This window comes from Heptranchias perlo, chromosome 1 (assembly GCF_035084215.1).
Source record: "Heptranchias perlo isolate sHepPer1 chromosome 1, sHepPer1.hap1, whole genome shotgun sequence".
NCBI lineage: Eukaryota > Metazoa > Chordata > Chondrichthyes > Hexanchiformes > Hexanchidae > Heptranchias > Heptranchias perlo.
Window position 1 is genome coordinate 45,206,561 of NC_090325.1, and position 25,813 is coordinate 45,232,373.

Here is a 25,813-nt window from a genome sequence, read left to right on the forward strand (position 1 = left end):
ACTGACAATCACATGTTGTCTGCTATGTATCTCAGTTCCAGATGGGCATAAATATCTAATAGCAGAGCTGTTGTGCATCGCGTTCAACGCAAGGCAGGTCAGAAATCACTATGGTATTTAAATCCAGCCATCCAGACATTTGTTTGGTCTAACATATGATTGACTAATCATAGTATTCACATTAGTCCATCAGTGGCTCTCATTCAACATCATTGTAATTCATTGTCATCCTCAAAAATGGAATAGTTGCAAATAGCACGGCCACTTGATCCTTTCATAGCATAAATTATTTTAATTAGTACAGCCACCTCAGGAGTCACTCTGAACATCCCTGAATACATATGGCAAAGAAATGGGTACATGTGTGCAGTGCTACATCCTATTTCCACATATACATTTACAAAATAAGATAACTAAAATTCAGTAGAGCAGCATCTTCTCCTAATTGTGTATTTTACAGATCTGCATCATAATGTGAATGGTTTCGACACATAGTCATTCACCAGCAGTGCCAATAGATCATGGAGCATTGATCTTAGCCTCAGGAAATTTAGATGCTGTGGCAAAAAAGTTGGATGGGACAAAGTTATGAAGCATTCAGAATTCAAATTCAAATACCAAGAAATGCATACATGGTAAGGTGACTGTCTAGCTGAAATTAGGAGGTTTTTTTTAAATAATTCATGAATGAACAGCTGGATTTTTACATAAGGGCAGATCAGATGACAAAGTGTGGTAATGTTGCGACACCATCCCTGTCAAGACAACAGGAATAAATAAATGCCAATGGGATGTGTTGTTATTATGCACCCATATAGACACCTGCTGCACCAGCTTCCTGGAAGGCTCCTGAAAGGAATGTGTTATCCCCATTGTATGAATGGGTTTTTATGTATATGTAATAATGACAGGATTTGGCCTTTTACCATCTAAGTAAGTTGTCATGTTCATTTTGAAGCAGAGCTCTCAAGCCAATTACCCTAAGAAGGTAATTAAAGTGCTAATGTTGCATAGTTACAATAGGCTAGGAATGACCGTTGACACTGTAATTATATGAACAGCTAATGTGCTTGTATCAAATTCCTCTACCCACTATTTTAATGGTGGCATTAATCTACTTAAAATAAATGGGTTAACATCACCATTAAAATAGCAGATAGAATCATTTGATACAACCGTGTTATGTGTTCATAAAATAACAGTGTCAATAGTAACTTTCATGCTAATAATCTTAGCACCTTCACCTAAACAGTGATTATTTCACTACTGTCATGGTCCAGCTGCGTATGTATACAGTGAACATCTACATTATGTGGATCGGTGTAAAGAAAGACCCACCTTTAAATTTAATTTGTATTCTTCAAAGTCATTATACAATAACTTTGATATTATTTTTAACTTAAGAGGCAAATAAGCACAAAAGTAAAATGAACATCTAGCGAAATTTATTAAGAAAATCATGTTAGCCTATTACAGTGAAGTCAGGATGCATCACTGTCACCACATACTCTATTTAAAAATACATATGGGGTTAGGTTTATACTTGCCCAGTTAACCACAATTTCATAGCAAATAGCATTTAACAATCCCCTTCCCAAAATAAAAACAGCTCACAGTTGCCTAATTCTTGTCATGTTCAATTCCCTATGTTCCAATGAGACTTGCCAGTCTTGCTGAGAATTGTGCGATACATCGGAGATTCCTGGGGTAAAGGTCACTCTGGCTTCATTTAGTCTCTAGGGTATTGAATGGCAGAAATTGCCCATGGGAAAGAAAGGAAACAGGGAAACAGACCCTTTTTATATAATGTTGAGAACTGCAAGACTAGCTTTTGGTAGGTATGGGAGACTGTAGGAGATCAGAAACTATTTTATGCAAAATCACAAAGTAAATCTTCTTACTTTCACTTCATCATATCATTATAATATTAAGAATATTTGAACCAGAACACAATGGCCTGGAATTTCCTGCGTATTTGTGCTTAGACACATGTGCAATCAGGGCGCAAATCAAATGCTTGGTCTAAAAATCACGGAATTTTGGGGATAGATGACTTACACGGATAAGTACAATACAACCGAATTTTGGCCAATCTTTTCCAAATGTCTATCAGTCCCCCCACCCGAACACGTCTCCACTCATAAAACTGGCTACCCTCCCCCCCAGTTTCAAATGCGAGTTTCCTGCAATCGCACTTGTTCAGGGGTTCTCTTCAAATTGCAACTAGATTTTCGTGCACACAGGCACCCAATGTCACCTGGATCAGGCACAAATCAGCTGATCCAGGAAGTATTGAAGCCATCCTCATCTATCGTTACTGCAGAAAGCCATTTTGCAATTGATTTTAAAAATAAAAATGGCTCTTTTGCTGGATCTAAACCTGCTTTATATTATAATGGAGGAGGAAACGAACCAGAGACAGGAAGCTCGCAGAGTGAAACACCACAAGAGGAGACAGCACTCCCATATGCAAGTACCCGGCTCGGAGGCTGTATAGGCCATGACTGACATTCCGCGAGATGTCTGAGGAGCTGACTGTGCAACGTCTGTGCGTTACAAAGTTGTGCCATCGGCCGACTGTGCGACTTGCTCCATGGTGATGGAAAGTCTCGGTCCGCATGTAGCTACGCCTTAACTGTAGAAATGAAGATGACCGTGGCCCACAACATTTATGCGTCTGGATCCTTCCAGGCATCCACGGAGGACCTGTGCAGGAATAGTCAAAGGGCAGCGAGGTAACTGCATTCGACGGGTAACTGATGTCCTGTTCCGTAGGACTGGAGAGTTCATTAAATTTGGAATGTCTGTGTTGGAGCAAAGGCAGAGGGCACTAAAAATTGCTGGCTCCTCCAGAATGCTGGGTGTGATCAACGGAACACATGTGGCACTAAAGGCTCCCTTTCAGAACCCCCAAAGCTACATGAACAGAAAGGGCCGCCACTCTTTCAATGTTCAGATTTAGCTGTGATGCCCGACTGCACATCTTGCACGTAAACAAAGTTGGATTCCTAAAGCTCACTTTTTTTCTTGAGAAAGTTGGTACAAAACGTTTTTAAGAAGTTTTGATAGTGCATTAGTTTCTGTTGCTGTGCAGGATGAATTTTTTACTTGATAATGCTTTTTCATCAAGACTGTCTCCCAGTATTGTTGCTTGTTGTTGCCATTGCAGTTGCAGCAAGCAAAATACTGAGCAAAGGAATTATTTTGTGGATTGCCATAACACACCGCAATTGAGAAGAAGCAGTTGAGTTCATAAAAAGCAGATGCAATGATACCTGGGAAATCATGTTCATGCCCATCAGTACCTCAGAGGCTATTTCAATGGTCCCTGAAATTTCTACCTGGGCATAAAAACAGAAAATGCTGGAAACACTCAGCAAGTCAGGCAGCATCTGTGGAGAGAGAGAGAAACAGAGTTTCAGATTGATGACCTTTCATTAAAGCAGTTAACTCAATTTCTTTCTCCACAGATGCTGCCTGTCCTGAATATTTCCAGCATTTTCTGTTTTTATTTCAGTTTTCCAGCATTTGCAGCACTTTGCTTTTTTTTGTCTTAGCATGTAAGAGGTGATCTGTTTTTGCCATCTTTTCTTCACTATAGTGGTTGTCATTGAGCTATGCCATTTGCTCCAGGCTGGCCTGCAGACAAGCTTGACCACAGGGATGGCCTGTAGCTGTGAGGGTGACCACAGCATTAACCTTTTATATGACCAAATCTTTCCACACCATCACAGGGGTCATCTGCAAGATCAGCCAGTCTAAAGTCAATAGACGCATCACGTAAGTGTTATATTGGCAATAGTCAATAGTTTCATCTCTTTTCAGAGGAAAGGATGCTGCACAAGGTACACGATCTTCACTGAGTGCCAGGGTTGCCATGAGTTTGGGGCATAATAGATGATACCCATTTGACTCACATTAACATCACAGCTTACATCCAGACAAAGGAAAAATGCTGGAAACACTCGGTAGGTCAGTCAGCCTCTGTGGAGAGAATAGAAACAATAATGTTTCAGGTGTAACTCTTCATCAGAACTGGAAAAAATTACAGATGAACATAATTTTAAAAAGAACAAAACAAGGGGAAGAGGCGAAAGAAAAACACATAGAAGAGAGAGGAAGTATAACGACCTGTAAAGCCCTGTCATGGAAAACAAGAAATGTTAAATGGCTGAAGTCATATTAACATGAGACAATAGGAAGAAGCATAATGAAAGAAATGAAGGACATTTAAGAGACACGAGGAACATGTGAATAGATGAGGGCGTGAGGTCTGAGATGAAAACAGGAAAAGCTGGCAAATTGGAACTGAGTCTAGCAGCCTAGGAAGAAGCAAATAGGTCAACACCAAGGATGCAGACTACCTTACCAGCATGAGTAGCAAAGGAAGAGTTTGAGGAAAAGAAGGAGGAAATGGAGAAAGCAGAGTTACAGCCAGTGAGATTGGTGTGTCAAGCACTCATTGATAAGTGCTTCCAGCAATTCCCAGTTTCAGCTCCTACATAAGTATTGCAGACAAATGAAACACCACACAGTGTTGCCAGAAACAACATACGATACATTTCTATCTATTGTTCTTTAACCAGCATCTTATACCATTCCACCATTAGATGTCACCTTAACATGACCCTCCCCAATAAAAACTGTCTACTCTAAGGAGAAATAACGTAGACAAAAATTATTTCATAGGCAGCATTTGACCGAGTGTGGCACCAAGGAGCCCTCGTAAAATTGAAGTCAATGGGAATCAGGGGGAAAACTCTCCAGTGGCTGGAGTCATACCTAGCACAAAGGAAGATGGTAGTGGTTGTTGGAGGCCAATCATCTCAGCCCCAGGACATTGCTGCAGGAGTTCCTCAGGGCAGTGCCCTAGGCCCAACCATCTTCAGCTGCTTCGTCAATGACCTTCCCTCCATCATAAGGTCAGAAATGGGGATGTTCGCTGATGATTGCACAGTGTTCAGTTCCATTCACAACCCCTCAGATAATGAAGCAGTCTGTGCCCGCATTCAGTAAGACTTGGACAACATCCAGGCTGGGGCTGATAAGTGGCAAATAAAATTCGCGCCAGACAAGTGCCAGGCAATGACCATCTCCAACAAGAGAGAGTCAGGAGTGTGATGGAATACTCTCCACTTGCCTGGATGAGTGCAGGTCCGGCAACACTCAAAAAGCTCGACACCATCCAGGACAAAGCAGCCCACTTGATTGGTACCCCATCGACCACCCTAAACATTCACTCCCTTCACCACTGGTGCATCGTGTCTGCAGTGTGTACCATCTACAGGATGCACTGCAGCAGCTCGCCATGGCTTCTTCGACAGCACCTCCCACATCTGCGACCTCTACCACCTAGAAGGAAAAGGGCAGCAGACACATGTGAACAACACCACCTGCACATTCCCCTCCAAGTCACATACCATCCTGACTTGGAAATATATCGCCGTTCCTTCATCGTCGCTGGGTCAAAATCCTGGAACTCCCTACCTAACAGCACTGTGGGAGAACCTTCACCACACGGACTGCAGCAGTTCAAGATGGCAGCTCACCACCACCTTCTCAAGGGGAATTAGGAATGGGCAGTAAATGCTAGCCTTGCCAGGGACGCCCATATCTCATGAACGAATAAAAAAAAATATTTGTATAACAAAGTGCTTCTAGTGCTTATCACCGTTCTTCTACCTGGTGACTCTATTAGGTGTGCTTCCTCTCATATCTAACCCACTCCTAGGTCTAAGTGCTCCTTTAGTGGGAGGGGCAAAATGGTGACAGGCTTCTGATATACATTGTGGGCCTCAAGAGAATTCAGATGATGTTGTACTCTGGATGAAGGGTTGTAGGATGGCCCTGCTACAGCTGAAGTCACGTCTGGGAAGGCTGTAACTGCCTGCTAACTGGTGGACAATCCTTTGAGGGAGTAAACTGGGTTGGATGGACGTGCCAAATTTGTCTACCTCAGTGCACAATTGCAATCTTGGTGTAGTACTGAGCCATATAGAGCAGGAAAGTCCCAGATTTGATTCCTGGTATGCGATGAGTTAGCTGATGTCAGCAAGGGGATGGTTGTAGGTGTGCTACAAATGGCCTCAATGGTCCTGGGCGAGGGAAAGGAAAATTCAGCTCAGGCTCCTGCTCTTGATTGCTATCCAGTGAATCGTGACAAAGTGCTTCCAAGGCATTATAAGGTGAGGACACGATTGGGCTCAGTTCTAATGCCACCACAGTTGAATAGCCTGCCTACACTTACTGTGAGGAAAAGGTACACATCATGTACTGCTGATATCCATGGGACTGTACCGCAATATGGAGAAGGGGAAAAGAAAAAGAAGAAAAACATTGGAAATAAATTAATAATTTGAAAAATGCTGTTTCCTTTGTTTTTTTGATGCAGTTCTTTTATCCGAAAGAAGAATATACTATTGACAGTGTAATCTGACTTTTATTTAACTTGCGAGAAAGAGTGTGATTACTCACTTACTCTTGAAATAAAAAGCAGATTGCACTGCTGACCATGTATTATCCTCAATTTATTTATCCATTGCAAGCCGTACGCAGTGACCTTAGAAAAGTGTGACCTCCAAGAGCTAAGAATGAGAAAAGAAATTCCATTTAGAGATATTTTATTCTGTGTGTCCTCTGGGTGTTTGTTGATATGATAATGTTTGAAAGGGAAATGTTGAAATAAGCATGATATACTGGTTGTACAGTGGTTCTGGGTGGCTGGTGATAGCACATGACAACACAATTTATTGCCGAATGCTAAAATTGCCACTTTGTTAAGTGAAAGAAAAGACACATCATCTCAGATGGCAAATGGGATACAAAACAAAAGGACGTTGTATTATGGCAATGTATAAATGTATTCTCAGTTATACCCTTGTTATACTTAACTTTTGAGGTGACAAGCAAGCTGAGGTATTGTCCTAATGTCCTTAAAAGTGTAGCATTGTGCTTCCAATCCTGGTCCAGTGTTAACTGTGGCAACTTAATGGAGACCACGTCCAAATGATGGTTTCCCGTCGATTATTTTTTATGTTGGCAGTGGTTTAACTGCTTTAGCGCAACATCCAGGCATAAGTCATCTTTTGGTTTCCATTTATATACATAATTTGGACATAGGTACGAGAGGAATAATACCAAAGTTTGCTGATGATACTGTGAGGAAGAATTCATGAGACTGCAGCAGGACATAAACAGGTTGGCAGAATGGGCAGATATGTGGGAACATTTAGTTTGATGCAGAGAAATGTGAGGCTGCACATTTTAGAAAAAGGAACAGTAAAAGAGATTCTACCTTAAATGGTAAGATTCTTAATAGAGTGGACGAACAGAAAGATCTAATGGTGCAGATATTTAAAGGTGGAAATGCAGGAAGAAAAAGCCATATAAAAAGGCAAATGGGAATCTGGGTTTTGTATATTGGGGCATTTAATACAAAAGCAAGAAAGTGATGTTTGGATTTGTACATGAAATTGACTAGGCCATAATTGGACTCCCGGGCATCCTGTTACAGGGAGAATATTAGAGCCACAGAAAGGATACAGTGAAGATTCACCAGAAACATACCAGGGATGAAAGTTATAAAGAAAGACTCAAAAATTTGAAAATGAATGTCAGGTGGGGGGTGGGGTGGGGTGGGGAGCGAGGGTGGAGGAGGGGGGAGTGGGGGAAGGGCTCTCTGTCAGAACACATAGGAGGTCTTCTCTCAGGGTGTTCGTCTGTCATTTCTCTTCTTGAGTGCTGGTGAGCCTGCTGGGTTTTTCCAGTATTTTATGTTTTATTTCAGATTTCTTGCACTTGCAGATTTCCCTTTTTCCCCATTTTCCTTCCCGTCTGTTTTCACTACCTTACCCCTAACTATTATTCTTTCCATGCCATGTGATTGCTCACTGAGTTGATCGCCATAATTATTTACCAGTTTTTTTTACAAGATCCAGCTTTTCAAAAGCCTGTTTGGACATTTAACCAATTATCCATTTTCCTCTCTTCCCCCTTTTTATTTTGTTCAAATCCATTAACAGGCTTACTCATCTCGTATTTTCTAGTTCTGATGAAGAATCTACACCCAAAACATTAAACTGTCTTTTCTCTTTACAGACTGTTTTTATTTCAAAGTACACTTTATTTCATAGAATTTAAGGATACACACAGCTCAACGTGAATATCACAATTCGAAACCAGTACAACTCAAACTAAAACACTAAGATCGTACATGAAGCGATCTCATTATTACAATTCAAACACAGTATTTCTTATGACTCTTGGTGTACAATACAAGGTGGGGTGGCCTTACACAGTGGCCTTTCCCCACAGAGTCTTTGCATAGGTCGCACCTCGCCTAATGTGTCCAGCAGCATGTACTCCTGGACCTTGGAGTGCGCCAGTCGGCAACACTCGGTCGTGAGCAGCTCCTTCAGCTGGAAGACCAGCATGTTTCGGGCTGACCAAAGGGTCCCCTTCACTGAGTTGATGGTCCTTCAGCCGCAGGTGATATCTGTCACGGTGTGCATCCCGGGGAACAGCCCGTAAAGCACAGTGTCCTGAGTTACCGAACTGTTTGCGATGAACCGGGACAGATACCAACGCATCTCTCTCCACATCCTTTGCGCAAAGGGGCAGCCCATCAGGAGGTGGACGACGATCTCCTCCCCGCTGCAGCCTCAAGGGCAGCTCACGGTGGCGCTGAGATTCCATGCGTGTTGGAAGGACCGCACTGGAAGGGCCTTTCTCACCACCATCCAGGCTACATCCTGGTGCCTGTTGGTCAGTTCCAGCGATGAGACGTTCTGCCAAATGGCATCGACCATCTGATCGGGGAAGAAACCGATCGAGTCTACCCTCTCCATTCCTTGCAGGACTCTCAGAACGTTTCGTGTAGGCCACGATCTGACAGCCTTGTGGTCGAAGGGGTTCGTCCTCAGGAACTTCTCCACCTGGGACAGGTTGCGGGGAGGTGGGGGGGGGGGAACGGTTCAGCTGGATGGGACATCCTGTGCCTGCTTGGCCAGGGTGGCCAAACCCAGCCTTCTTAGTGTGATGGACAGGAAGAAACCTGGTGTTTGCGTATTGGTACTCTACACATATCTTGAGGCAGCCGCACGCAAAGGTGGCCATCAGGATGAAAGCAGCATTGGGGATGGTCTTCCCCCCTTTGTCTGGGGGCTTGTACATGGTGGCCCTGTGGACGCATTCTACCTTGGACCTCCCGACAAAATGGAAGATAGATCGGGTGACTGTGACGGCGGAGTTGTGGGGAATAAGCCAGACCCTGGCCACACGGAGCAACACCACGAGTACCTCACATCTTATCACCAGGTTCCTGCAGGTTATGGAAAGGGATCGACCCACCCACATAATAAGCTTCTGTTTGGCCTTGACGATCCGCTCCTGCCAGTTGTTTGTGCAGGCTAGGGACCCCCCGAGCCAGATCCCCAGCACCTTCAGGTAGTCAGACCTGATGATGAAGGGAACAAAGGACCAGACCTCCCACCTGCCAAAGAACATGGCCTTGCTTTTGCTTCGATTCACTCTGGCCCCCAAGGCCAGCTCGAAATGGTCGCAGATGCCCATCTGTGTGTGAACCGACTGCTGATGGGAGCAGAAGACGGTGATGTCGTCCATATACAGGTAGGCCTTAACCTGAGAGCCTCCACTGCCTGGGATCGTCACCCCCTTGATACCTGCCTCCTTCCTGATGGACGCAGCAAACGGCTCGATACAACATATGAACAAGACCACGGAGAGAGGACAGCCCTGTATGACTCCAGATTTGATCGGAAAGCTCTCTGACTCCCACCCATTGATTAGGACTGTGCTACGGATGTCCGTGTAGAGCAGTCGGATCCAATCGCAGATTCCCTCCCCAAAACCCATGTTGGAGATCACGTCCATCACGTATGTGTGGGATATTCTGTCAAAGGCTTTCTCCTGGTCCTGGCTGATGAGGCAGGTGTTCATCCCCCTGTCCTGCACGTAGGCGATTGTATCCCTGAGCAGCGCAAAGGTATCAGAGGTCTTCCTGCCGGGTACAGTGCAGGTCTGATCTGGGTGGATCACCCACTCAAGAGTAGACTTGAGCCTGTTGGCGATGGCCTTAGACAGAATCTTGTAGTTGTCATTTAGCAAGGAAATAGGTCACCAATTTTTGATTTCTTCCTTCTCCCCCTTCTGCTTGTAGATGAGGGTGATGATGCCTTTCCTCATGGACTCCAACATGCTGCCTGCCAGAAGCATAGCCCCGTACACTTCCAGTAGGTCTGGGCCTATCCAATCCCACAGAGCCGAGAACAACTCGACCAGTAAGCCGTCACTTCTGGGAACTCGACTCTTCTCGAAGGACTGGACGGCCTTTGTCAGCTCGTCCAAGGTCAGTGGCCGATCCATGCTGTCCCGTTCACTGTTCTGTAAGACTTCCTTGATAGAGGACAGGAAGGACTGGGAGGCTGTGCTGCCTGTGGGCTCCGCATCATACAGCCCGGCATTAAAGGATTTGCTGATCCTCAGTATGTTGGCCTGCGAAGACGCCAGTGAGCCGTCTTCCTCTTGCAGGCTGCTGATCACAGAGGTCTCTCTGTGCAGCTTCTGGAAGAAGAAGAGCGAGTACTTCTCGCCCTGCTCCATGGAGCGGACTCTGGACCGGAAGATGATCTTTGACGCCTCCTGTTATTTACTTCCAGCATTTTCTGTTTTTATTTTAGGTGCAGCAGGAATTCAGTTTCAGTTTAGATTTTACATTTGTTATGGATTGTAATTATTGCTCTTAATGTATTCCATCAAAGTACCTTAATAGTTTGAATGCTAAATTTGGACAGAAGTTTAAAGGCACCGCTAAATACTTTTCAAAATGATCTTCAAACTAAAGATAGCTGGAAGTTTAAGCCAAATTCTGCAAGCATTATTTTAAAAACATTGCATTCAAACAGCCAAGGCAAAATGACATGTAAGTGTGTGGACTGGAGCATGCACGTGCAAAGGTCTAATTCACCCCCTCTCATCGACACGCAAACAACCATTCATTACATTACATTCTCGATCTCTATTAACATACTAACTTTTACATTTCCTACTTCTGCCCTTACACAGATGGAGCCAGTCGACAAGCTCATTATAATGGAAATACTGTAAATGAAGCTTCACTTGTCCCCAGTTAAAATTGGAAACAGCAGGGTTTACCTTTCAATTTATAGCAGGGATTTATCTTTAAAAATACATTTTAAAAAATCATTATAATTCTTTACCCTTCAGATACTCCACCTTTCTTTGTCTGAACAGAATTACAAGGCATTGTGGACAGAGTGCTTCGTTGTGTATGGTGCTGATGCAGTACAGTGATCAGTGAGTTGGAGGTGTGATTTTGTGGGACAGGAGAGATTTTGAAAGTTTCTCCCTCCCACTCCAATGTTGGATCTCTCAGCTCCTGCACAGCATTCAGCAACACATCTTAGTAGTGACCCATCACTATTTTGAATGCACGCTATAAATCAGTGATTTGTACATGGTGATTTCTGTGCTTGTGCTAACTTCTGAGTCAGAGGCAAACGTATAAAATAACATTAATATCTTTACAAGTTTATATAGAAAGTCATTGAAAGAACACTTTTGCTTTAACTTGGTACTGAAAGGACTTTAGCGAGTTGAATGTCAGTTAATCAGCATATCAGAAGATAAAGGGTTCAGCGAGTAGAATATTCTTCCTGTTAAGCAATGGTATCATTTAAGTGGTAAGATAACTAACTCACTTTTGAAGCATGGGCTTCAGTAGGAGAATACCCAATTTGTTTCGAGAACTCTGCAGTAATGCTTCATTTTATGTGGCGGTGCCACTATAGAAAATGTTCTTAAAAATGTTTATGGTCCAATTCTCAATAGACTTGAGCTCTGCGTTTCCATCAATACTAACTCCAAAAAAAAGCAAGTGGCTCAGAACCTACCTAGACATTTTTCTTTGCTGGTATGGCACACATTAAGCTGAGATCCCCATGTCGTTTGCAACCCAATCTCCATTTTTTCCCGACAGGATTTTTTTCCAAAACGTGTCGTTATGATTTCCCTTGCACTCGATGCTGCAATAAGACATTTTTAATAGGCCATAAAATGAGGCATCTGGAAACTCGCACTGAGTAGCTTTAGCTTACTTAGCAGCTATTCTGTGCAACGTATAACATTAGTTAATACCTTAAGGGTGGCCATCCTGGTTTGGAATGTTTAAAGATGTAATCCTCTGGGTAGTATAGGTTCTGTTTTATCAGCAAGGCTTAGATCTTTGATCAACTCACATATATGCTGCAAAGGCACCATAAAAAAATTACAGCCTCGCCTGCTAGTTAATGTAGTGCCCATTATGTAACTGTGTCATTCTGAGCTCTTAAATTAGTCGTGTAGTTAGATCTGCATTCAATATATTGTGCCGTACTGAGATAACGCAGCATTATTTTTCTCAGGGCTCAGCTATGATATCAGTGCCATTAATCGGTTTTTAGTTCTTTGTTCTGGCATTACATCACATTCTTAAACCCCGATTTTAACTCCAAGCGCCCGTGACATTGTCGGCATGAGGCCCAGGCCATTTTAATTCCAAGGCCTTTACCAGTTGAAGGCCAGATAGCCCTCCCGATCACCTGCAGAATTGGGCAGAGCGGACACACGGGGCATGATTTTTACTTGGAGAAGGGTAACCAGCACATCTGTAGATAATCAAGTGGGGAACACAGAAGCAAATTGAATGCAAAGCAATTAGTGACCGCAACTCAATTGAAGGTGAGTATTTCAGCTTCCGGACCAGCAACCGAGAGCAGGGCGGGGATAAAAGGAGCCAGAGCGGAGGACCGAGAGCAGAAGGAGCAGGATCAGTGACCGACAGCAAAGCGGGAATAAAACGATTGGGACCAGTGACGGAGAGCAGAGCAGGGATAAAAAGAGCCGGAGCAGTGACCGAGAGCAGGGCGGGGATATAAAGGAGTGGGACCAGTGACCGAGAGCAGGGTGTGGATATAAAGGAGTGGGACCAGTGACCGAGAGCAGAGCGGGGATATAAAGGAGAGGGACCAGTGACGGAGAGCAGAGCAGGGATAAAAAGAGCCGGAGCAGTGACCGAGAGCAGGGCGGGGATATAAAGGAGTGGGACCAGTGACCGAGAGCAGGGCGTGGATATAAAGGAGAGGGACCAGTGACCGAGAGCAGGACGGGGATATAAAGGAGTGGGACCAGTGACCGAGAGCAGGACGGGGATATAAAGGAGTGGGACCAGTGACCGAGAGCAGAGCGGGGATATAAAGGAGAGGGACCAGTGACTGAGAGCAGGACGGGGATATAAAGGATTGGGACGAGTGACCGAGAGCAGAGCAGGGATAAAAAGAGCCGGAGCAGTGACCGAGAGCAGGGCGGGGATATAAAGGAGTGGGACCAGTGACCGAGAGCAGGGTGTGGATATAAAGGAGAGGGACCAGTGACTGAGATCAGGACGGGGATATAAAGGAGAGGGACCAGTGACCGAGAGCAGGACGGGGATATAAAGGAGAGGGACCAGTGACCGAGAGCAGGGTGTGGATATAAAGGAGAGGGACCAGTGACCGAGAGCAGGACGGGGAAATAAAGGATTGGGACTAGTGACCGAGAGCAGAGCAGGGATAAAAAGAGCCGGAGCAGTGACCGAGAGCAGGGCGGGGATATAAAGGAGTGGGACCAGTGACCGAGAGCAGGGTGTGGATATAAAGGAGAGGGACCAGTGACTGAGAGCAGGACGGGGATATAAAGGAGAGGGACCAGTGACTGAGAGCAGGACGGGGATATAAAGGAGAGGGACCAGTGACCGAGAGCAGGACGGGGATATAAAGGAGAGGGACCAGTGACCGAGAGCAGGGCGGGGATATAAAGGAGAGGGGCCAGTGACAGAGAGCAGGACGGGGATATAAAGGAGAGGGACCAGTGACCGAGAGCAGGGCGGGGATATAAAGGAGAGGGGCCAGTGACAGAGAGCAGGACGGGGATATAAAGGAGAGGGGCCAGTGACAGAGAGCAGGACGGGGATATAAAGGAGAGGGACCAGTGACCGAGAGCAGGGCGGGGATATAAAGGAGAGGGACCACTGACCGAGAGCTGGACGGGGATATAAAGGAGAGGGACCAGTGACTGAGAGCAGGACGGGGATATAAAGCAGCCGGACCAGTGACCGAGAGCAGGACGGGGATATAAAGCAGCCGGACCAGTGACCGAGAGCTGGACGGGGATATAATGGAGAGGGACCAGTGACCGAGAGCAGGACGGGGTTATAAAGGAGTGGGACGAGTGACCGAGAGCTGGACGGGGATGTAAAGCAGCCGGACCAGTGACCGAGAGCTGGACGGGGATATAAAGGAGAGGGATCAGTGACCGAGAGCTGGACGGGGATATAAAGGAGAGGGACCAGTGACCGAGAGCAGGACGGGGATATAAAGGAGTGGGACCAGTGACCGAGAGCTGGACGGGGATATAAAGGAGAGGGACCAGTGACCGAGAGCTGGACGGGGATATAAAGGAGAGGGACCAGTGACCGAGAGCAGGACGGGGATATAAAGAAGTGGGACCAGTGACCGAGAGCTGGACGGGGATATAAAGGAGAGGGACCAGTGACCGAGAGCTGGACGGCGATATAAAGGAGAGGGACCAGTGACCGGGAGCAGGATGGGGATATAAAGGAGAGGGACCAGTGACCGAGAGCTGGACGGGGATATAAAGGAGTGGGACCAGTGACCGAGAGCAGGACGGGGATATAAAGGAGAGGGACCAGTGACCGGGAGCAGGACGGGGATATAAAGGAGAGGGACCAGTGACCGAGAGCTGGACGGGGATATAAAGGAGAGGGACCAGTGACCGAGAGCAGGACGGGGATATAAAGGAGTGGGACCAGTGACCGAGAGCTGGACGGGGATATAAAGGAGAGGGACCAGTGACCGAGAGCTGGACGGGGATATAAAGGAGAGGGACCAGTGACCGAGAGCAGGACGGGGATATAAAGGAGTGGGACCAGTCACCGAGAGCTGGACGGGGATATAAAGGAGAGGGACCAGTGACCGAGAGCTGGACGGGGATATAAAGGAGTGGGACCAGTGACCGAGAGCAGGACGGGGATATAAAGGAGAGGGACCAGTGACCGGGAGCAGGACGGGGATATAAAGGAGAGGGACCAGTGACCGGGAGCAGGACGGGGATATAAAGGAGAGGGACCAGCGACCGAGAGCAGGACGTGGATATAAAGGAGTGGGATCAGTGACCGGGAGCAGGATGGGGATATAAAGGAGTGGGACCAGTGACCGGGAGCAGGACGGGGAAATAAAGGAGTGGGACCAGTGACCGGGAGCAGGATGGGGATATAAAGGAGTGGGACCAGTGACCAGGAGCAGGACAGGGATATAAAGGAGAGGGACCAGTGACCGAGAGCTGGACAGGGATATAAAGGAGAGGGACCAGTGACCGAGAGCTGGACGGGGATATAAAGGAGAGCGACCAGTGACCGAGAGCTGGACAGGGATATAAAGGAGAGGGACCAGTGACCGAGAGCAGGACGGGGATATAAAGGAGAGGGACCAGTGACTGAGAGCAGGGCGGGGATATAAAGGAGAGGGACCAGTGACCGAGAGCAGGACGGGGATATAAAGGAGTGGGACCAGTGACCGAGAGCAGGACGGGGATATAAAGGAGAGGGACCAGTGACCGAGAGCAGGACGGGGATATAAAGGAGTGGGACCAGTGACCTAGAGCTGGACAGGGATATAAAGGAGAGGGACCAGTGACCGAGAGCTGGACAGGGATATAAAGGAGAGGGACCAGTGACCGAGAGCAGGACGGGGATATAAAGGAGAGGGACATGTGACTGAGAGCAGGGCGGGGATATAAAGGAGAGGGACACGTGACCGAGAGCAGGACGGGGATATAACGGAGTGGGACCAGTGACCGAGAGCAGGACGGGGATATAAAGGAGAGGGACCAGTGACCGAGAGCTGGACGGGGATATAAAGGAGAGGGACAAGTGACGGAGAGCTGGACGGGGATATATTTGAGAGGGACCAGTGACCGAGAGCAGGATGAGGATATAAAGGAGAGGGACCAGTGACCGAGAGCAGGACGGGGATATAAAGGAGAGGGACCAGCGACCGAGAGCTGGACGGGGATATAAAGGAGAGGGACCAGTGACCGAGAGCTGGACGGGGATATAAAGGAGAGGGACCAGTGACCGAGAGCTGGACGGGGATTTGAAGGAGTGGGACCAGTGACCGAGAGCTGGACGGGGATATAAAGGAGTGGGACCAGTGACCGAGAGCAGGGTGGGGATATAAAGGAGTGGGACCAGTGACTGAGAGCTGGACGGGGATATAAAGGAGAGGGAGCAGTGACCAAGAGCAGGACGGGGATATAAAGGAGAGGGACCAGTGACCAAGAGATGGACGGGGATATAAAGGAGAGGGACCAGTGACTGAGAGCTGGACGGGGATATAATGGAGAGGGACCAGTGACCGAGAGCAGGACGGGGATATAAAGGAGAGGGAGCAGTGACCAAGAGCTGGACGGGGATATAAAGGAGAGGGAGCAGTGACCAAGAGCTGGACGGGGATATAATGGAGAGGGACCAGTGACCGAGAGCTGGACGGGGATATAAAGGAGAGGGAGCAGTGACTGAGAGCAGGACGGGGATATAAAGGAGTGGGACCAGTGACTGAGAGCAGGACGGGGATATAATGGAGAGGGACCAGTGACCGAGAGCAGGACGGGGATATAATGTAGAGGGAGCAGTGACCGAGAGCTGGACGGGGATATAATCTAGAGGGAGCAGTGACCGAGAGCTGGACGGGGATATAAATGAGAGGGACCAGTGACTGAGAGCAGGACGGGGATATAAAGGAGAGGGAGCAGTGACCGAGAGCTGGACGGGGATATAAACGAGAGGGAGCAGTGACCGAGAGCTGGACGGGGATATAAAGGAGAGGGACCAGTGACCGAGAGCTGGACGGGGATATAAAGGAGAGGGAGCAGTGACCGAGAGCTGGACGGGGATATAAAGGAGAGGGAGCAGTGACCGAGAGCAGGACGGGGATATAAAGGAGTGGGACCAGTGACCGGGAGCAGGATGGGGATATAAAGGAGTGGGACCAGTGACCGGGAGCAGGACGGGGAAATAAAGGAGTGGGACCAGTGACCGGGAGCAGGATGGGGATATAAAGGAGTGGGAGCAGTGACCAGGAGCAGGACAGGGATATAAAGGAGAGGGACCAGTGACCGAGAGCTGGACAGGGATATAAAGGAGAGGGACCAGTGACCGAGAGCTGGACGGGGATATAAAGGAGAGGGACCAGTGACCGAGAGCTGAACAGGGATATAAAGGAGAGGGACCAGTGTCCGAGAGCAGGACGGGGATATAAATGAGAGGGACCAGTGACTGAGAGCAGGGCGGAGATATAAAGGAGAGGGACCAGTGACCGAGAGCAGGACGGGGATATAAAGGAGAGGGACCAGTGACCGAGAGCAGGACGGGGATATAAAGGAGAGTGACCAGTGACCGAGAGCAGGACGGGGATATAAAGGAGTGGGACCAGTGACCGAGAGCTGGACAGGGATATAAAGGAGAGGGACCCGTGACCGAGAGCTGGACAGGGATATAAAGGAGAGGGACCAGTGACCGAGAGCAGGACGGGGATATAAAGGAGAGGGACCAGTGACTGAGAGCAGGGCGGGGATATAAAGGAGAGGGACACGTGACCGAGAGCAGGACGGGGATATAAAGGAGTGGGACCAGTGACCGAGAGCAGGACGGGGATATAAAGGAGAGGGACCAGTGACCGAGAGCAGGACGGGGATATAAAGGAGTGGGACCAGTGACTGAGAGCTGGACGCGGATATAAAGGAGAGGGACCAGTGACGGAAAGCTGGACGGGGATATATTTGAGAGGGACCAGTGACCGAGAGCAGGACGAGGATATAAAGGAGAGGGACCAGTGACCGAGAGCTGGACGGGGATTTGAAGGAGTGGGACCAGTGACCGAGAGCTGGACGGGGATATAAAGGAGTGGGACCAGTGACCGAGAGCAGGGTGGGGATATAAAGGAGTGGGACCAGTGACTGAGAGCTGGACGGGGATATAAAGGAGAGGGAGCAGTGACCAAGAGTAGGACGGGGATATAAAGGAGAGGGACCAGTGACCAAGAGCTGGACGGGGATATAAAGGAGAGGGACCAGTGACTGAGAGCTGGACGGGGATATAATGGAGAGGGACCAGTGACCGAGAGCAGGACGGGGATATAAAGGAGAGGGAGCAGTGACCAAGAGCTGGACGGGGATATAATGGAGAGGGACCAGTGACCGAGAGCTGGACGGGGATATAAAGGAGAGGGAGCAGTGACCAAGAGCTGGACGGGGATATAATGGAGAGGGACCAGTGACCGAGAGCTGGACGGGGATATAAAGGAGAGGGAGCAGTGACTGAGAGCAGGACGGGGATATAAAGGAGTGGGACCAGTGACTGAGAGCAGGACGGGGATATAATGGAGAGGGACCAGTGACCGAGAGCAGGACGGGGATATAATGTAGAGGGAGCAGTGACCGAGAGCTGGACGGGGATATAAAGGAGTGGGACCAGTGACTGAGAGCAGGACGGGGATATAAAGGAGAGGGAGCAGTGACCGAGAGCTGGACGGGGATATAATGTAGAGGGAGCAGTGACCGAGAGCTGGACGGGGATATAAAGGAGAGGGAGCAGTGACCGAGAGCTGGACGGGGATATAAAGGAGAGGGACCAGTGACCGAGAGCTGGACGGGGATATAAAGGAGAGGGAGCTGTGACCGAGAGCTGGACGGGGATATAAAGGAGAGGGAGCAGTGACCGAGAGCAGGACGGGGATATAAAGGAGTGGGACCAGTGACCGGGAGCAGGATGGGGATATAAAGGAGTGGGACCAGTGACCGAGAGCAGGACGGGGATATAAAGGAGAGGGAGCAGTGACCAAGAGCTGGACGGGGATATAATGGAGAGGGACCAGTGACCGAGAGCTGGACGGGGATATAAAGGAGAGGGAGCAGTGACCAAGAGCTGGACGGGGATATAATGGAGAAGGACCAGTGACCGAGAGCTGGACGGGGATAGAAAGGAGAGGGAGCAGTGACTGAGAGCAGGACGGGGATATAAAGGAGTGGGACCAGTGACTGAGAGCAGGACGGGGATATAATGGAGAGGGACCAGTGACCGAGAGCAGGACGGGGATATAATGTAGAGGGAGCAGTGACCGAGAGCTGGACGGGGATATAATGTAGAGGGAGCAGTGACCGAGAGCTGGACGGGGATATAAAGGAGAGGGACCAGTGACTGAGAGCAGGACGGGGATATAAAGGAGAGGGAGCAGTGACCGAGAGCTGGACGGGGATATAAAGGAGAGGGAGCAGTGACCGAGAGCTGGACGGGGATATAAAGGAGTGGGACCAGTGACCGAGAGCAGGACGGGGATATAAAGGAGAGGGAGCAGTGAATGAGAGCTGGACGGGCATATAAAGGAGAGGGAGCAGTGAATGAGAGCTGGACGGGGATATAAAGGAGAGGGAGCAGTGACCAAGAGCTGGACGGGGATATAATGGAGAGGGACCAGTGCCCGAGAGCTGGACGGGGATATTAAGGAGAGGGAGCAGTGACTGAGAGCAGGACGGGGATATAAAGGAGTGGGACCAGTGACTGAGAGCAGGACGGGGATATAATGGAGAGGGACCATTGACCGAGAGCAGGACGGGGATATAATGTAGAGGGAGCAGTGACCGAGAGCTGGACGGGGATATAATGTAGAGGGAGCAGTGACCGAGAGCTGGACGGGGATATTAAGGAGAGGGAGCAGCGACCGAGAGCTGGACGGGGATATAAAGGAGAGGGAGCAGTGACCGAGAGCTGGACGGGGATATAAAGGAGAGGGAGCAGTGACCGAGAGCAGGACGGGGATATAAAGGAGTGGGACCAGTGACCGGGAGAAGGATGGGGATATAAAGGAGTCGGACCAGTGACCGGGAGCAGGACGGGGAAATAAAGGAGTGGGACCAGTGACCGGGAGCAGGATGGGGATATAAAGGAGTGGGACCAGTGACCAGGAGCAGGACAGGGATATAAAGGAGAGGGACCAGTGACCGAGAGCTGGACAGGGATATAAAGGAGAGGGACCAGTGACCGAGAGCTGGACGGGGATATAAAGGAGAGGGACCAGTGACCGAGAGCTGGACAGGGATATAAAGGAGAGGGACCAGTGACCGAGAGCAGGACGGGGATATAAAGGAGAGGGACCAGTGACTGAGAGCAGGGCGGGGATATAAAGGAGAGGGACCAGTGACCGAGAGCAGGACGGGGATATAAAGGAGTGGGACCAGTGACCGAGAGCAGGACGGGGATATAAAGGAGAGGGACCAGTGACCGAGAGCAGGACGGGGATATAAAGGAGTGGGACCAGTGACCGAGAGCTGGACAGGGATATAAAGGAGAGGGACCAGTGATCGAGAGCTGGACAGGGATATAAAGGAGAGGGACCAGTGACCGAGAGCAGGACGGGGATATAAAGGAGAGGGACCAGTGACTGAGAGCAGGGCGGGGATATAAAGGAGAGGGACCAGTGACCGAGAGCAGGACGGGGATATAAAGGAGTGGGACCAGTGACCGAGAGCAGGACTGGGATATAAAGGAGAGGGACCAGTGACCGAGAGCAGGACGGGGATATAAAGGAGAGGGAGCAGTGACCGAGAGCTGGACGGGGATATATTTGAGAGGGACCAGTGACCGAGAGCAGGACGAGGATATAAAGGAGAGGGACCAGTGACCGAGAGCTGGACGGGGATTTGAAGGAGTGGGACCAGTGACCGAGAGCTGGACGGGGATATAAAGGAGTGGGACCAGTGACCGAGAGCAGGGTGGGGATATAAAGGAGTGGGACCAGTGACTGAGAGCTGGACGGGGATATAAAGGAGAGGGAGCAGTGACCAAGAGCAGGACGGGGTTATAAAGGAGAGGGACCAGTGACCAAGAGCTGGACGGGGATATAAAGGAGAGGGACCAGTGACTGAGAGCTGGACGGGGATATAATGGAGAGGGACCAGTGACCGAAAGCAGGACGGGGATATAAAGGAGAGGGAGCAGTGACCAAGAGCTGGACGGGGATATAATGGAGAGGGACCAGTGACCGAGAGCTGGACGGGGATATAAAGGAGAGGGAGCAGTGACCAAGAGCTGGACGGGGATATAATGGAGAGGGACCAGTGACCGAGAGCTGGACGGGGATATGAAGGAGAGGGAGCAGTGACTGAGAGCAGGACGGGGATATAAAGGAGTGGGACCAGTGACTGAGAGCAGGACGGGGATATAATGGAGAGGGACCAGTGACCGAGAGCAGGACGGGGATATAATGTAGAGGGAGCAGTGACCGAGAGCTGGACGGGGATATAATGTAGAGGGAGCAGTGACCGAGAGCTGGACGGGGATATAAAGGAGAGGGACCAGTGACTGAGAGCAGGACGGGGATATAAAGGAGTGGGAGCAGTGACCGAGAGCTGGACGGGGATATAAAGGAGAGGGAGCAGTGACCGAGAGCTGGACGGGGTTATAAAGGAGAGGGACCAGTGACCGAGAGCTGGACGGGGATATAAAGGAGAGGGAGCAGTGACCGAGAGCTGGACGGGGATATAAAGGAGAGGGAGCAGTGACCGAGAGCAGGACGGGGATATAAAGGAGTGGGACCAGTGACCGAGAGCAGGACGGGGATATAAAGGAGAGGGAGCAGTGAATGAGAGCTGGACGGGGATATAAAGGAGAGGGAGCAGTGAATGAGAGCAGGACGGGGATATAAAGGAGTGGGTCCAGTGACTGAGAGCAGGACGGGGATATAATGGAGAGGGACCAGTGAACGAGAGCAGGACGGGGATATAATGTAGAGGGAGCAGTGACCGAGAGCTGGACGGGGATATCATGTAGAGGGAGCAGTGACCGAGAGCTGGACGGGGATATAAAGGAGAGGGACCAGTGACTGAGAGCAGGACGGGGATATAAAGGAGAGGGAGCAGTGACCGAGAGCTGGACGGGGATATAAAGGAGAGGGAGCAGTGACCGAGAGCTGGACGGGGATATAAAGGAGAGGGACCAGTCACCGAGAGCTGGACGGGGATATAAAGGAGAGGGAGCAGTGACCGAGAGCTGGACGGGGATATAAAGGAGAGGGAGGAGTGACCGAGAGCAGGACGTGGATATAAAGGAGTGGGACCAGTGACCGAGAGCAGGACGGGGATATAAAGGAGAGGGAGCAGTGAATGAGAGCTGGACGGGGATATAAAGGAGAGGGAGCAGTGAATGAGAGCTGGACAGTTATATAAAGGAGTGGGACCAGTGACTGAGAGCAGGACGGGGATATAATGGAGAGGGACCAGTGACCGAGAGCAGGACGGGGATATAAAGGAGTGGGACCAGTGACCGAGAGCAGGACGGGGATATAAAGGAGAGGGAGCAGTGAATGAGAGCTGGACGGGGATATAAAGGAGAGGGAGCAGTGAATGAGAGCTGGACGGGGATATAAAGGAGAGGGAGCAGTGACTGAGAGCAGGACGGGGATATAAAGGAGTGGGACCAGTGACTGAGAGCAGGACGGGGATATAATGGAGAGGGACCAGTGACCGAGAGCAGGACGGGGATATAATTTAGAGGGAGCAGTGACCGAGAGCTGGACGGGGATATAATGTAGAGGGAGCAGTGACCGAGAGCTGGACGGGGATATAAAGGAGAGGGACCAGTGACTGAGAGCAGGACGGGGATATAAAGGAGAGGGAGCAGTGACCGAGAGCTGGACGGGGATATAAAGGAGAGGGAGCAGTGACCGAGAGCTGGACGGGGATATAAAGGAGTGGGACCAGTGACCGAGAGCAGGACGGGGATATAAAGGAGAGGGAGCAGTGAATGAGAGCTGGACGGGGATATAAAGGAGAGGGAGCAGTGAATGAGAGCTGGACGGGGATATAAAGGAGAGGGAGCAGTGAATGAGAGCTGGACGGGGATATAAAGGAGAGGGAGCAGTGAATGAGAGCTGGACGGGGATATAAAGGAGAGGGAGCAGTGAATGAGAGCTGGACGGGGATATAAAGGAGTGGGACCAGTGAATGAGAGCTGGACGGGGATATAAAGGAGTGGGACCAGTGACTGAGAGCTGGACGGGGATATAAAGCTGAGACCAACTGTAACACCGGCAGAAATTTGAAAGAGTGACATCAGAGGACAGCAGGTTGATGATTGGGTGGTGAGCAATACATTTTTTTTGCTTTCTAAGCCGGGGGAGTGATTTAACGAAGAACCTTTTACTTACTAATACTTTATTAAATTAAGATTTTAAACTGGATCAGTTTATTAGTTTTTAAAAAATAACTAAAAATAAAGCAAGTGAATAAATTACATAAATACTTCAATGAATAAATAAATAAAACAAGGTTCGATAGGGATGGCAATGTAGGTGGTGTGCCATAACTGTAGCATGTCGGAGTTGGTGGAGACCAGTGTGTTCCCAGGCAACCACATTTGCAGGAAATGTCTGAAACTCACGGAACTTCGACTCCGAGTTGTTGAGCTGAAGTCTGAGCTGCAGACATTATGATGAATCAGGGAGGGGGAGACTTCCCTGGACACTTTGAGCCAGGAGACAGTCACACTCCTTAGGTTAAATAATAATCTAGAGTTGGTCTGTGGTCAGGGACAGGAGAATGTGACTGCGAGTCAGGCAGGTATGGGGACCCAGTATGCAATGATGGAGGAGCCTCAGCCTTTGACCTTGTCCAACAGGTACGAGGTACTTGCTACCTGTGTGGATGAGAACAAAGACTGCAGGGAGGATGGCCAAATTGACCATGGCACTGTGGTACAGGAAGCCATACAAGTGGGAGGAGCAAAAAGGAACGTGCTCGAGTAGGGGATGGTATAGTCAGGGAGATAGACACTGTTCTCTGCAGCCGTGACCAGGGGTCCCGAAGGCTGTGCTGCCTGCCCAGTGCCGGAGTTAAGGACATCTCCTCGCAGCTGGAGAAGAACTTGGAGGAGAAGGGGATGGATCCAGTTGTTGTGGTCCACGTAGGAACCAACGACATAGGTAGAACTAGGAATGAGGTTCTGATGAGGCAGTTTGAAGAGCTAGGGTCCAAATTAAAACACAGAACCTCCTAGGTTATAATCTCTGCTTTACTACCTGAGCCACGCACAAACTGGCATCGGGACAAACAGATTAGATGGATAAATGCGTGGCTGAAAGGGTGGTGTGGGAAGCAAGGGTTTCAATTCATGGGGCACTGGAACCAGTGCTGGGGAAAGAGGAAGCTGTTTCATTGGGACGGGCTCCACTTAAACCAAGCTGGGACCAGTGTCCTGGTAAATCAAATAACTGGGGCAGTAGATAGGGCTTTAAACTAATAAGAGGCAGTGGGGGCGGGGGGGTGGTGAGGATTCAGGTAAGGGTAAATTTATAAGACTAAAGATAAATGTCAAGGCTGTAGAGCAGAGTCACGAGTTGGGTAAAAACAAACAGTGTGTCAGGAAGAGACAGAGAGGTTAACAAAGGTAATAGGGCATTAGTGACTAAGGTGACATCAGGGAAAAAAAGTAAAAAGTTAAAATTAAAGGCATTATATGTGAATGCACGGAGCATTCGTAACAAGATGGATGAATTAATGGCACAAATAGAGATAAATGGGTTTGATCTAGTAGCCATTACTGAGACGTGGTTGAAGGGTGACCAAGGTTGGGAACTAAATATTCCAGGGTACTTGGCTTATAGAAAAGAAAGGCAAAATGGAAAAGGAGGGGGATAGCCCTGATAATAAAGGATGAGATAAAGAAAAGAGTGAGAAAGGATCTTAACTCAGTAAATCAGGTTGTCGAATCAGTATGGGTAAAGCTAAGAAATAACAAGGGGCAGAAAACATTGGTGGGAATAGTTTCTAGGTCCCCTAACAGTTGTTATTATGTTGGACAGAGTACAAATCAGGAAATTAGAGGAGCATGTAACCAGGGTAATGCAATAATCGTGGGGGACTTTAATATTCATATAGACTGGGCAAACTAAATTGGCAAAAATAGTTTGGAGGACAAGTTCTTGGAATGCATTTGAGACAGTTTTCTAGAACAATACGTCAAGGAACCAACTAGGGAACAGGTTATTTTAGATCTAGTATTGTGTAATGAGACAGAGTTAATTAGTAATCTTATAATAAAGGATACTCTGGGGCAGAGTGATCATAATATGATAGAATTTCGTATTGAGTTTGAAGTGATGTAGTTAAGTCCAAAACTAGGGTCTTAAATTTAAGCAAGGCCCATTGTATAGGTGATAGGGATGAGATGGCTAAACTAGATTGGGAATTTCGATTAAAAGATATGACGGAAGATAAACAATGGCGATCATTTAAAGAATTAATTCCATAATAAGACCATAAGGCCATAAGAGATAGGAGCAGGAGTGGGCCATTTAGCCCCTCGAGCCTGCTCCGCCATTTAATGAGATCATGGCTGATCTGATTTTTACTTCAACTCCACTTTCCTGCCCTTTCCCCATATCCTTTGACTCCCTTGCTGATCAAAAATTCTCAACGAATATGCATACCCTTGAGGAATAAAAACTTCACGGGAAAAGTGATCCAGCCATAGCTAACTAGAAAAGTTAAGAATAGTATTAGATTAAAAGAAGAGGCTTACAATGTTGCAAAAAAAAGTAGTAAGCCTCAGGATTGGGAGGGTTTTCGAAATCAGCAAAGGATGACAATGGAATTTTTAAAGAGGGAGAAAATTGAATATGAGAGTAAACTA